Source organism: Strigops habroptila, chromosome 5 (assembly GCF_004027225.2).
Source record: "Strigops habroptila isolate Jane chromosome 5, bStrHab1.2.pri, whole genome shotgun sequence".
NCBI classification, from domain to species: domain Eukaryota; kingdom Metazoa; phylum Chordata; class Aves; order Psittaciformes; family Psittacidae; genus Strigops; species Strigops habroptila.
The window spans coordinates 10,587,492-10,602,825 of record NC_044281.2 but is presented as its reverse complement, the minus strand read 5'-3'; the positions used below and the strand labels follow the sequence as shown (position 1 = coordinate 10,602,825).

Genomic DNA, 15,334 nt, shown 5'->3' with positions numbered 1-15,334 from the left:
TTTATCTCTCTCACAAATAAAATACAGAGCTGCTTCTGACACTGGCCATTAGACACCTACCCCAGTACCCACTGCTGATCACTAGGTGCGACTGATTGCTGCTGCTCTTTGGTCTAGAAAGAAATCCACCGAGTTCAAAGAACATAAAAGAAATGTAAAGGTTTGTATCTTCTTCTTTCAGATTTTTACTGAGTGAACTGTACACGGTAATAAAATAGAGCATATGGGGTTTGTGAGCTTTTCCAAATAAAATGCAAATAATGTAAAAATATCATAAAAACCCAAAATCGAGAACTCCAGAATGAGCACTACAATCATAGAATCAATTGAAATTAAGAAGTTTACTACAGAAAGGTCCTTTAAAATTTCAGGCTTGGCTGATTTTGTACTGGTTTTACTGTATTTAGAAAAATTACAGCATGTAGGTAAGGCGGTAGGGAAGCTTCTCTGAAGGCAACTTTACCTTACTGTGGAGATACTGATGCTACATAGTTACTTTCCAGAGATTCTCCCAAGCAAGGTATACCAGTAAAAAAATACATCTCTATATTAGTGGTTTCTCTCTGTGGAAGCCTTCCTCCTCTCCAGCTGTTACACGTTCTGATACGCAGCCATGTATTTTAAAGCCAGAAGGGACCATTATTAGTAGGCCTGCCAGCACTATGAGATAAGAGTATCTTTTCCTGTTAAGAAATGTGACTCTCGTTTGTATTTTGAGTTAGGCTATAATCATCCTGGTTAGTCTTCTCTGGGCTTTCATCTGGTACATTGAAAAGCTTGTTTGTATTTAGAATATTTTCCCTATAGTTGTACATTGTATCTTGCAACTGGGTTACTTCTGCCTAGTTTTAACCATACATTCTAGTACAAGAACTGCCCACCCGTCAATACTTAAAGAAAATCAAGTGTGAGTCTCTATACCTCAGCTTCAGAAACCCAGAACAAAAACTATTAAATCAGGCATTACTATGAGGAGCAGAGAATATGCTTCCCTGTAAAGCATGTGCAACAACTTTCTATGCTGCAGGGAGCTGGTACAACAGAGTAGGGTAGCCAGCATTGCTGATAGCTCAGGATAACACAAATGCATGCAACAAATCCAGATTGACTTTTCAAGCTTCAAACAGAACAATAGGTTACTATACTTTTAGAACAGAACTGTCTTCCCCCCCCCTCACCCCCCTAGGGTGTGTACTTGCTGAGTAATACCACACGGTACATGCTTGTACATTGGTCTGCAGGAAAGGAATATATCCTATCAAGTAATATGGAAGGGCTTGGGGTACAATGCTGCAAAAGCAGATTGTGGCTTCTAGCAGAGCTTATCTCAAGATGGGGTCCTGTCTAAAGGCACATCTCCAGCTTCAGTAGAGTGCTATGACCTCTTTCCAGTACCCTGTGGACCTGATGCATTTGGTCAGCAGACCCCAGTTTTGGGTCAGCTAGTTGTGCTGGCATAGAAGATGATAAAGGAAGTGACAGGATATAGTGTCATGCTTCAATTGTGAAATGCAAGCCTAAAGAGAAGATGTGTGAGATTGGGCAGAGTCTGACAGATCTCATATGCTGATTTCTCTTCCTTGTAACAGCCCAATTTTGCATGTGAGGGATAGAAGGCTGACATATACACACATATACATAGAAGTAGTAGTTTGTTTAGAAGCAACCTTTTCCTCACAATTAAAAAAACAATGAAAAAAAAAAATTAGATTTTGCTTCCACCTGTGTTCTTATACCCAGTGTCATGGGTTTGGCTGGGATAGAGTTAATTTTCTTCCTAGTAGCTGGTGCAGTGCTGTGTTTTGGCTTCCGTCTGAGAATAATGCTGATAACACACGGATGTTTTAGTTGTTGCTCAGTAGCACTTAGCCTGATCAAGGACTTTCCAGTCTCTTATCCTGTGCAAGTGAGGAGGGCCCAGCTGAGAGGGAGCAGAGACAGTACACCTGACTCAAACCAACTAAAAGGATATTCAGTACCATGATGACAGGTAAAGGGACTTTCAGCCTCAAGGAGCAACCTTGAGAGGTATCCCTGCTCAAGGGGAGATAACTGCTGTGCAGCCTGCTGCCATACAGGAGAGCTTCATGACACCCAGTTAGTAATTCTGCACACGGGTTTAGTTCTTATATCCTCATACTGCCTCTGACTGTAGGCAGAAGCAAGAGTCTTGTGAGCATTCTTTGGAGATGAGGAACAATATATTGAAAAAGATTTTAACTGGGAGAAATTCATTTAGAAAGCTAGTAGTTGAAGGTGTACATTTTTTCTGCTATTTAAGTAGGGAAAAAAATGTTACTGTTTCTTGCTGAAATGAAATTTTCTACCCCTCTGGCAAGTTTAACTTCTGTGAAGAACCCAACTTAATTTTCTTACTTTTGAAATATTGATGTCTCAAGAAAAAGCCAAGATAACTGCTTGAAACATCAACTTCCTCCTTTATTTGGAATCGTCCAAAGATTTAATCAGAATTTAGGGCAATGCCAACACAGCTGAGTTTGTGGTATATGTTACACGTGTTTTCTTTCCTGTTCTTTTCTAGCTTCTGTCCTTGCCCTTCATTCATTCTGAGAACCTGAATCAAAGTCAGAAATGCTATTTCATATTTGACAATGGCCAACAAGTATTATTCAGCTTGCTGGAGAGATTCATGGAGATAGCTAGCAGCAGAAATAACCTTGAGGAGGTAGAGAATGGTTCACGGGGCACAGCTGTTGTCAATGCTGACTTGCCTACCAAAGAGATTTTACCAAATTCCTTAGGAGTGAAAGAGTTTTACTACAGGAGGCTTTGCTCAGAAGTACATTGAGAAGAACTGCTGAAGTGAAATATCAAGGCATCATACAGAAGACATTTACTTTTCAATTACATCATTTCCTAATCTGGATCTCAAAATATGACCCATTGAGTCATCTATTCTGCTTTGAATTTACTGATGTACTTATTGTATAACCGTATGTGGTCAGTTGTATTGTACAGACTTACTTGTACTTTCACTATTCAGTAGTTTGATGCGTATTCATTCCCAAGCTATATGAGAGGGTGCTGAGATTGGGTACTGAAGCAGCAAAAACTCTGCTTATGGCAAGAAAGTAAGTGAAGATGTTTAAGCATCAGGGCAAGCTTAAGTATCCCTACAAGCAAGTAGTGATTTGGTGATTAAAGTCATGCTTGGAAGTAGGCAGTGATGTCCTCTGGGGGATTTCACTGCCTCAGGGCTACTTGGCTTATTTGCAATGAATTTAAAGCCCAAGTTTGTTTAACTCCAAGGCCGTATATAAAAATGGTACTTTTAGTAGAGACTGCGTATGCTTTTTTCCACATTCCTGCTAAACTGGGCGATCTTGTTTAAGCCTTTGCTTGGAAGATTTGTTTAGTTAGTTTTAATTGGTTTCAACTGTATAAATTCTAATGATAATTCAAAGTGGATCTGGCTAGTATTGCTCTAACTAGAAAGTATAATTTGAAAGTTTCTTTACTCAAAAGATGGGACAGAAAGGGCAATCCATCTGAACTTTTTTGGTTTTTAAAACAATTCTTACCCTTCTCTTATAACAAGATGTACATTGTCTTACAACAACATGTACATACTCCCCTGTTCAGACAGTGTATAAACATGTATGGGCATATATGTAGGTTTTTAAGCAAAAGTATTGATGTCAATGACACAGTCTGTATAATTTTAAATACAAGTGTAAATACTGGCAGGAAATTAGTTTAAACAGAAGCCCATGATTTTTATTATTTCTTTTTAACATGTCAAGATACACATTTTATAGATCTCTGTTTTAGAAGTATTTTAGTTTGTCTCTTTGCGGGTGTTGCAATTTAACCCCAGCTGGCAACTAAGTGCCATGCAGCCGCTGGGAAAGGGCTAGGCTTTCTGGTTTTGTTTTTAAACATAACCTGACATTTTTAGTGAAAAATAAGTTTAGAGCCAATGAAAAATATTATTTAAGGCTACATAAACATCAAAGGACATATGTAAAAGGTTGTGATGGTGCAGCAACAACCCGAGTGTTCGTTCCACAGAAAGCTTTTTTCTGCAATATAGAAAAAAGCCAGTATGACTCACGGACCTTTGGTTAATTTTGCAAAGCTGACAAACACCAGTGTAGCTTATCCACAGGAAAACTTCTGCTGGGCAAACCTTATTAAATGGCTCTTCCTTTGTTTTGTTATTATTTGTTTGAAACATAACTTGCCAGCCCTACTGTCTAAAGCAGCCCAAAGCCCTTTCATTGGATTCAAGACACATGGGATTTGCTGGTAGCAGGGCTGGGATAAGATTCAAAATGTAAGATACTAGAAAGCGAGGACAGTGTGTCACAGCTTTCTTCCTCTTTTGCAGACTTGGGTTTATTTGCAGACTTGGGTTTATTTATTTTCCTCCCTTCCTTCCTGCCTGTTGAGAACACCTGCTTGCTTGTGGCATCTTTTCTGTATGCAATGGTTGCAGAAAGATACTATCTTCATACCAGAGGATATGATGGAAGGGAGAGGCCAGTCAGCTGCTTCCTTTAGCACATGAGCGGGGTGAGTGCTGAGCACAAAGAATTTATTATCATATTCATAGAAGATCTCTGTATCAATAAATATGGGATATTCTCTGCTGGAGCTAGGCAGGGTTCAAAACATTAAACAAAGCTGTGCTTGCTGGCTGGGTGGGGTAAACTGAAAATTCCTCTGAAGGCTTACACTTAGGAAAGCAAACTGGATCAATTCCAAAACTGACCCACCTGACCAAAGAGAAAATATTGACTTTAATGTAATCTCTTTACATGCTGAGGAATTTGTTTTACGCCCTTTTCTCAAACAGAATGTAAAAATTTAATGATACTGTCCTTGACATGATTTGAAAGAATCAGTGAGCAGATTAAATTAACAGAATGACGGTCAGTATCTTTTATGTCAGTACCTGCCAATTTTTAACCACTAGTTTGGTGACTGGCAGTCTTTATGTATGACCTAGACTTAACTGAGTAATACAAGTTTAGCTCTTCTAAAGCTGAACTGCAATTCCTCCATTATCAGCAGGCAGAATCAGAAAGCCAGGACATCCTTAAGTTACTGGCTACCTGTTTTGAATACCTCAGAAGGCACTAATCGTCTCTGGAATTTCAGCAGTGGAAAGGGGAACCAATAAGAACTACTGTGGATATGCTTCAGTAATCTAAGCTTGAACGAATACGCAAGGATGTCACACGGCCTCGTCCCTTCTTTACCAAAGATCCAAAGCCTCAAAGGGACACCCACAGAGATGACAGGGGACCAAGAACATGCACTGGCAGGGAAAACAAACAAAAATATTGCTGGCAGAAATAAAGCAAATTATGAAATGGATGTTTTGTTTGCTTTTCTTTAAATCAATGTACCAGTAGTAAAACCTAAAATCAACAGAAAGGCTCATCAAATTATTGATGACTGGTCCACAGTGTAGGGAAGTAGTTAGCTTAAACTTACTTCCATGCCTGATAATTGCATAAATGGGAACTGGAGGGAGCAGTAGGATGCTGACCTTCAGGGTGACATCACTGTTAAAATACATGACCGTGGCTTTGAAATGCTGGCATGCACTGAAGTAGTTGGTTCCCCCCCCAAAAAAAATATTTTTGTATTTGTTCCACCTGTATTCCATGATGTAAAAGCATGTTAAAATACCCCATTTCTACAGAAAGCAAATAAGGAGGCACCAGGAAGTGTATGAATGACATTAGGAAACACTGTTATATCCAAACCACTTGACAGTACTGCTAGGTGCTGCAGCTTTATTTTCTGTGTTGCTGCCCCAAAATGCTTTGCACAGTTGGATGTTAATTACAGTTTTAATGACACAAGTAGGAGTGTGAATTTAAGCATAAACAGCTACAAAGGAGAAAGTAAACTTTAGCTGATACACAAAGAGATGAAGCATGAAGAGAAGACAGAGAATATGGTCTAAATGACAAGAAACGAGAAAAATCGGAGATGAATACCTGTGAAATTACGTGGAGAGACAGGCGACGGGGATGTTGCAGAGCTAGAAGCTGGAAAGAGAGGCAGAGAAATGGGGAGGCCTGTTTCATTGCTATTTTTCAGCTGCATGACTTGGCAACCTCACTTGATGCCTGTTGCTGTAAACTAATAGTAATTCCACCGAGCAAGCTACAGCAGCAGGACAGAGTAATACAGTGATGAATAAATCCCATTATCAAAGGAAAGGAAGATAAGGAAGAGAAGTTTTGAAGCATTTCCTCAAACAAGCATGGGATAGTGAGACTGCTTGTGAAAGAGGGGATGTTTGTCATGCATTTTCCTGACATGTCAGGTGATGTATTTGGCATGTATTAGAGCATTGAGAGACCTCTGAGAAGATTCAAGGGTGGGAATGTCAATAAACAAGCAGAGAGAAAAATAAAGCCATTTCTGCAATGGTTGTGTTGGACTAACATTGCTGAGATAACTAGTGGACTAGATAACTAATGGGGAAGCAAACCAGTCTGAGACAAACTTAATGCCAGTTTTGTTAACACTGAAATTGGGAAGAAAAAAGTTATGCTTGAAAACACTTGATTTCACTCACACTATTACGTCTTTCTGCCCCTCTCAAAATTCATACCCATATGTACAACAGATAAACTGAGATGAGCCTCTAATGGTAGCTGTAATATAGCTTGTAGACTTCTCCAAGAGAAACATACGAATTTGAGTTCGTACCTTTACTTGGTAAAGCAGAGCATTCCAAGAACGTTTAAAATACAAAGAGCAGCTTTTGCTGTTCAGTATTTTAAACAGGTTTACGTTATTGAATGTATACCAAAATGCTCCACAAGTTTGCAGTGATGTAATTCAAGGCTGAAAATTAATCTAGAAAGCAAACAAGTATTACTGCCTTCTGGACAGGTAGGGGCAGAATTTGAGCTCTTTAAGGACAACCATGATTTTCTCACTTCATCATGGTGCCATCTCTCAATAAATATGTCTGCTTGTGGAACTGCTTCCAATAGGTGGCTTTCTCTAAACATATGAAGAGTATCTGTATAGCTTCTTAACAGGTTATCAGTATAAGTTACTGCTGAGGTTTCTTAGTTAGTTCTCAGAAGAAAACAACAACAAAAAGAAGATCCATGATGGTGCTTCACCCTGTTCCTATACGAAAGTGAGTGACTAGTGGTTCTCACTGAAAGCAGTCTCACAGTAGCTTTTGGTTATCAGACCACTTATGTAGTTACTAAGCCTAGTACCTTTACACAGTTGTTTAAATCATAGCCTTTGAAAAGTATTTACTTCAGAGAATTATCTTTTTTTTTTTTTTTTTTCCCCCCAGGTAGTTTAGTATAAGTCTTTGTAGCTGGGTAAACACTCTAATTTCATTCACATTTTCAGAATTAGTTTTTATTAATTAGAAGTTAAATATATGAGACAAATCCACAGGATTAATTGCAAATCTGAAATTTGAAAGCCTGTAATCTATCACATTTTTAGTTCACTAAGATTCTGAGAATATGTTTCTGAAGCACAACATAAGATCCTTTGGCAAATCAATATATATAATGAAAAGAAGGAAACTGTACACAGGAGCTTCAAAGCATTGTTTCTTAAACCTAAGCAGAAGCTAAACCTAAAGTCAATACTTATTAATAATTTGCAAGAATGCTTGGAATAAGAGTACTTTAGGCAAGCCAGTTACATGAAAAGAGACTGCCTGGGGCTCTCCAGCTCACAGGTACTTGGAGCTGGTCTGACTCATTACCAAATTCCCATGTGAAGCAGAGATTCTGGGAAATTCTCATCTCCAAAACAGCTCATGGGGTTTTATTTAAGTTTATCTCAAATGACTGAGAAGTTCTTCATTTGGACAGTGTGATTCTGAAATAACATTTATATATAAAGGTGTTTTAAATTCCTAGCATAAGAATGGCAAGCATTCATTGCTGTTTTTTCTAAGGGGGCTTCAGTTTTCATGTAATCTACATTTCTTACCCTAAGAGAAGTATACAAATTTTGGCCCCATCTTAGAAGATACTAACAGTATCACAGCTATGACTAATTAGACAACAATAGACTTGGTTATGCAGCTTCTAAACAGCAGTGAATAAGAAAATGAACTACCAGCTATGATGCGCCTGAAACTAATGCATGTACCCCCTTCTTGAGAGCAGCACGCACACATTACAGAACAGATCAGTCCACTTACATGATGTTGAGTGTCACCTTCATCATTCAGGACAGCAGTGTTTGATTCTTGTAATTCTCTTCTTCCTCATTTACAGGAGGGAGAGCCTGCATGGCCTATAGTCACTTCCCTCAACAGGAATAGTTGCTATCTTTGCAGTTTCCTTTTTAAACTACTGTATTTTTAAGGAACTATTTGAACAGGGGGCTTTTATTTATTATTACATTGAAACTGAACCTTGAGCTAGTAAGAACAATATTATGGTAGTGCTCCAGTTCTAAAACCAGAGCTGCTGTTTTCACAGGACACTTCAAATTGCTGCACAAAACTTCTGACTGTTGAGCACTGAGATGTGTGCAGAGCACAAAGCCCCACTTAGTCTGAACAGCAAAGCAGCAGTAGGCTATTTTTCAGAGGTTATTGCTGATCATTAAGTTTTGGGTTACAGTTAAAACTCAGAGAACAGTAATTTTTGCAGGGGAGGGCAGGGTGGATCAAAATTACTGCCACTTGTGTTGCACTGCAAACCAGCACAGAAACAGCATTCATTTCAGAAGTCAGTGATCTCCTGAGAGCAAGAGACAGCAGTCTTAATGCTAATATAACCTGATCAGCAATCGTTCAGTAAGCTGAGTGAGAAGGAAATAACTAGACTTCAAGAATCTGGCAGAGGCAGATAGAATTGCCCCAAAACATCTGTGCACTGCACCCAGTTCTGTCTGCTTCAGGTGTCCCACAGCTTTCTGTCTTGGTATGGCTCATGTTCAGCCCTTTGGCTGGAACTACCAGTGAGGTCACCCAGCAATTTTAGGTTATAATGCCATCTAAATAAAGACAACACATAGTTCTGCTCTCTTGTCCTCATAAAATTGGCTTTCCTAAACTCTGGCAGATACAGAGAAAATACCTTGGCCATAGAAACCTTTTCAGAGATGATTCAGTCTTCATAAAAGCAGTAGTTTGTACTTTTGAGAATCTCAGCAAAAGCAGCTCAGCTTCTTTTTTTCCCAACATGACATAAATTTATGGTATCATCTGTGCAGAGGCCCCAGAAAGACAGACATTGTTGTTTCCAGTTGTAGGAAACCAGTCCAGCGATTCTGTTCCTTCTGGGGACAGCACTGCCATGTCCTTTTCTCACAGTGTATACTTCAACAGAGCCTAATCTGTTGAATTTCCAGCTGTTGAGGCAGCTGGAATACATTTGCCAATGTAAATAAGACCACACCCACTCTTCAGGAAGAGCAGAGCAGAGCAGCATACTACTTCTGTATTCACTAACTTGTGCTGGGGTGGGGATTATGAGTTGATTTTAATTTTGTATGGTCAGTGACACAAAATTATCTTAGATATATCCTCAAATCAGTCTCTCTCTTTAATGATGCTGGGAAAAAAAAAAAATGCATTTTTGTCTGTGCTCATGGTGAGGTGTTTGCAAGATAGGGACAGTCATGTTCACAACAGACCGCTGCCTTGAAATGCTACAAATCCAAAGATACTCAATCTGGGACATGCTCTAAAATAGATTTCGTCCGAAGTGGTCTTCCCCCTGACTTTGTTCTCTCCTCCAGTTCCTCCTACTGCTGTTACCAATGCAGCTCCAGAAAAGTCATGTCTATGTTAGGACATCACCAAATTGTCATGTGAAGTTTTTCTTTGAAGGTCAGGAAACATAGAACTTAAACTAGTGCTGATGGTTCCTCAGTGGCAGCACTTGCGAAGGTAGAATTGTAACTATATAGTGCCAAGTACAGAGGAATCAATAAGAAAAACAAATCTGTTGCTGATAAGGGCTCATATGTTAAACATAAACTCTCTCTCTTCACCACCGGCTCACTATCCTCGCTGCAGACCTTTGAAGTCTCTAATCACTGACTGTTATTACTCATCATCCCTCTCAGACAGCCATGCCTTGGTGATGTAAAGGACATACAATACATATGTACTTTGTTCCTGAGATACTGATGAGAAATAGTCTTCCCAGGATAAAGTTTTAAAACAGTTTTCCCTCAATATCATTCAGGAAGAGGCAGCTTGAGAATGCTTTCCCATCTGATGCTTGCATAGCGAACATACACTGGAGTGGCCTTTCACAGCATTGCTGAAGTTAATGCCCTAATAAGAACAGCTTCTCCTCAATGGACTTTGTTTGCTTTACCCTGACTTTATTCTCAGGGGATTAAAATTTAGCAATAATATTTGTGTGGTCTTGAACTCTCTTGTTTTTGGAAAAAATGCATGTTGTTAAGTTCAGAGAGGAGGCAAAAGGTGTTTTCCTTTAGTTTCATTTTGTCACGTTCTAGGAGGAGCAGAACTAAACAGCAGAAACCTCCCACAAAAAAAGCTGACCACTAGAGCTTTTTTAGAGAACTTATTTCAACACCGATCTTTAAAAAAAATATATAAAAAGTATCATACATAATTTGGAGATTCCTGTAACAATACTACTTTGTTGAGACTTTTGAAGCTAGGATTTAATACAATTTAGTCTTAAGTACTGCAAAGCACCCGCAAACTACAAGGTAGGAATGATTACTGAAGTGCTTAAACAAGCAAGCCATATTCAAGTGATGACACAATTGTCTTCTTTACCCATACGCTTAAAACATAGACATTATCTTTGGCAGAAAGATGCTTTCATTCTGACAAATCTGTAAGCTGTTGGAAAAATTGACACTGATGTTCCGTAGGGAACACTGAGTCCTGTGGAGACAATGGGATGTAAGACTTTCCTCCCTCCACCCCCCATTGTGCTTGTTGCTGGTGATGTTCCAAGAGAATGTGGAAAAAGGATTATTTGGTTTCTATGGCCCTGAAGCAATCATTTCCAGTAGTCACCTAGTGAGCTTAAAGGAAGTCTGCTTGCTTTAATTTTTTTCCCTGAAAATGATGATAAAACAAGTTAATAAAGGAACATGGTACTTACCCTTTATCAGGCACAAATTCGAGAGTTTAAAACATATTGTTGGCTTTACACAGGCAAGTATTCATTGACACCTGGACTCAGTTGCTTAGTAGCTCCTTACATATCAAGGGAATGTAAACGTGCTGTGAGTGAGGCACATGCTTTAGGGTCCTGCTGAGTCATGTCCTTTGCATGTCACAATCACTACTGAAAAATGTGGTTGTGACCATACACCAAATTAGGACAAGAGCATTTCTTATGGAAGGTAGAGTATGGCAGTTCACGAAGCTGGTGTGCGTGTGAATGGGCAGGGTGGGGGAGGATTGCCAAGCATTTAGACCTATTCCAGATTGCGCCATTTCTGGAGGAGTCCTAGATGCTAGAAGCTATGTATTTTGAAAGCTGTGTTATTTCTTTAGGTACACTGCATACGTACAGACAAAAATCTTGATTTCTACCAGGTACATGATGGCATAACCACATAACCACCATAGCAACATAACAAATCTGCTTCTTAATGAAATGCTTCATACATACTGAATTCAGTATGAACCAAGATGACATAGTTTCTTTTTCCATTTGATAAAGATGTTTAGGCTTCTCTAGTATGCAGTGTGTGTGCTAGTATGTGTGGCTCTGAGAAATGCAGTGTACCAAATGGCTGATGCAAAATCTACAAAAATTAATATGCTCACTTCACTAAACTCTGGATTAAACTTCAAAGTTAGCTTTGTTTCTCAAGTTTCAGCTTCAATAGAGATTTCTGTAATGACAGTGGAAGAGAAGAATATAAAAGATAAAACCACATCGACAATGAAGCAGTAATGCACAGCTATCATTAAATGATAATCTTGCTTTCCTTCCCATAGAGATCTTTGCATATGAAGAAAGGCTCTTTCAAGAAAATTGTTTTAGCTTTTAGTTTCTTTGAGCCATCGTAAAAAATATCTGAGTATATTTCATTGTAAGCAGCAAAGTGTTTTGTTGCTTTCAACTGCCAGAAGTAGGCACAGAAGAGAATACAGCAGGAACTATATTCCAGAAACTATGTACTGTCTACCTTAATAATCTGCCTCTTTGCTTCACCTTCATTTGCTCATGTTCATATTAGTAGCTTATAATTATTAAGTCCAGTTTACTCATAATGACAATTCTGCATTAAGAACAACCTTTCTGTGTCTGTGCTGAGGGGATCTATTAAAATATTAAGTTGAAGAGTAAGTTATTCTTGTTTTGCCACTTCACAGAAGTTTTTCCTTTGCTGTTTTGAGGCCCACTCCTGTAGATCAGCTGTAGGAAAAGTAGGAAAACACAGAGCCACATGTACTAGCCTATTCTCTACACATAAATTAATTATAAGTAAAAGGATAAATAAAAGAGAATACATAATATTAACTAAATACAGAGGGAGACTGTGATGTCCATAAGATGTTCAAAAGCATGGGTACTTGTATTTTTGCAGAAGTTTAGATAATTTTTTTACAATCACTCTGTGTTAATGTTAACAATATTCTACATTTCAAATCCACCAAAATCTCTTCATTCTAGATTTATAGGAAGCAAAGCCTACATTTAAAGCTGCTGACTAGCACCATAAATTTATCACAAATTGTATTTGTAACACACGTCATTTCGGCTCCAGTGTTGTAGTCCTGGAATTAGTCTGATGCCTATTTCCAGAAAAGGCACTTTGTTTTACAAACAAAACACTACTTAAAAACTCAAACATAATACCTTTTTTTTTTTCCTTCTTTGTTTTCCCCAAGACACAGGAAGCCTGATCCAGCAATGAGTCAAATGTGAGATTTCATGAGAATGTCCCAAAAGGAATTGGAGGCAGCACTCTGTTCACGAATCATTGCATGATTAAATACAACATTGTTTAGCCAGTTCTTTTGGTCATTTTTCCCTCCTAATTTTTAATATTAAAAAGTTTTAGATAACTGTTTAGTTTTCAGCTACTTGGTTTTCTTGCTTGAACTAGTAGTGCAGCACACTGAACACAAACCATTGATACTGGTTTCATAGAAAACCATGACCATGGTTCTTGAGCCATGATAATAGTCTTAAAGTTCGACTGCAGAATATTTGAAGCTGCCTCACCTTTGACTATGCCAGTATAGTCTGACCTTTGCCAGTTCTTCTGTGAATCTTTAAAATGTATTTTAAATCAAGCTATGCAGCATAGAAAGCAAAGTCATGACCATTTACAGAAGACCAAAACACCCAAGATTACGATACCTAAAGAATGCTGACAACAAAGCCCAGTGCCACTCTCCCTAGCTACACTGCATGATGTTATGATGTTAGCTAAATCCAAAACCTGATGTGCCTTTGATTTCGGATAAAAAAAAAATTGGGTCTCACTGTTGTGATTCAACACTTCATGTCTGCAAGGCAGTTTACAGTAATCCTCTTAGGAAAAACTATTAATCTGGTCAAACATGTTTTCCATATCTAAGTCATCACTACTCCAGCAACGTCTTAAGACTTACAAGAAGTCTTACTACCTTTACTCAAACTAGCACAGCCCCTTTTCCAGGGATCAGATCTCTCCAATCACAGTCAAAATGGATTCAGATTCTGTTTCTCTAATGCTTAGATATGCCAAAATCTAAAAACATGTAATGCAGAGATGGAATCAGGAGAGATGGTCTTGCAGAAGAAAGGAACAAGTATCTTGTAATTAAGGAAATAAAATCTTTTAATGAGTTCAGAGGTGGAATTTTACTAGATTAAGGCTGCACAACAGGAATAGAAAACAAGCTGTGCCCTGAGGATGGCTTTCTAGTTGAAGCATAAGAAGAAATGTTCGTGGAGCAGTTAGCTCAGACAAGCCTAATTAGGTACACAGCATTCAGTTTGTTAATAGACTCTGTTTCTATTGATTGACACTTCTTATACAATCAAGTTTTTTTATCAGAATGTTGGGGTTTTAGCAGATAGATTAATGATCACTAACCTGAAAATAAATGATAACCTCCTAATTTACCTGGTATAAATCTGAAAAATACATGCATTTTACTTTGTACTGTCAAGCATAAGTTACCATGCTCTTTCCAGAGTGGGATATCTGTTGTGGGACTGTTTTGTTTTAGGATTCCTCTCAATGGTTGCACATTAACTAAAATCAACGATGGTAGTTCCTTACTTAGAACATTGATTTGTACATTCAACTCTAAACTACACACCAAAGAGACTGCAAATTTAAAATTGCAATGGTAAAACCCCCTCCAAAATACCCTGTATTTAGAATTACTTTAAGAAACACAATAACACTGTTTATATTTCCCAAAATATACAGATGTACTCTATAACAATAATTATTGGGGTTTTTCCCCCCGTTGCAGTGTCCTGTGAATTCTTTGGGATGGTTTTCGTTTACTTATGGGGGACAATGATTTAATGTTTTCAAACATAGTGATTTGGGTTAATAATAACTTACCTAACACTTCAAGAATAAAGAGAAGAAGTAGTAATTTTACTTATTTAGCATTGAAAAAGAAGCACAAAATTTGCTTTTATTATGATCATCACAGTAAAGTGTTAAAATTCCGAGTTCTTCAGGTGAATTTTTGGACACAGAATGAAATACAGGAGAAAGAAAAGCCCTTTCAGGCAGTGTTTTTAATTGCAGCAGTAATCTGTCTTTCTCTGTTAAAGAGAAGATGGTGTACGTTGTATTTTTAGACTACCTTAATTCCAGTATCTGCATGAGGTTTCTTGCAGTAACAGTAGTGCTTCACTGTAGAGGATTGATACCCCATCTATGCAAAACCAAAGTGCTTGCTTCTCTATTTGAGAGAGGAAGGTCTAAGGTTAAGCCAACAAGGTATGGATCAAGTAGCATTAGGTCTGACATAGCCCTACAGTAAGAAAGGAAATGGACTTGAAGGACATTGCAGGTATTCCCTGCAATGATGCTCTGAGGAGTCAGTCACAGATTTGCCTCTCTTGTGCTACAGTTTTTACCTTCTATTCTTCCTTCTGGCTACTGAAGCCCTTTATTCAGGTGGAGATTTACTAAAGGTGGTGTGTGGAAGTGGGCTAATTTAACTCTTCCATTAGTCCTGTCTCTCGCTGTTTTCCTCCAGAGCTAGCAACCAGTAACAAGACATTGGAGAAGGGTATCAGAGTGCATACCGATAGAGACAACAGTGAACAAATTGTTGAGGTGGTGAGCATCCTTTATCCAGATGGAATTATAATAATGATTCTTCTTGGCCAAGACAAGACAGTTATAAAAAGCCACAACTTTTGAAATTCTGCTAATC

General features: G+C 38.3%; 1 protein-coding gene and 1 long non-coding RNA gene across 2 annotated transcripts in view; one reads left to right on the top strand and one right to left on the bottom strand.

The window, feature by feature from the left end:
* Positions 1-15,334, bottom strand: part of SLC39A10 (solute carrier family 39 member 10) — a 124,439-nt gene that overhangs the window by 40,903 nt on the left and 68,202 nt on the right. The window lies entirely within an intron of this gene.
* LOC115608113 lies at positions 4,389-5,341 on the top strand. The gene is made up of 2 exons (XR_003991439.1): positions 4,389-4,536; positions 5,035-5,341. It is a non-coding gene; the product is annotated as an uncharacterized LOC115608113 (long non-coding RNA).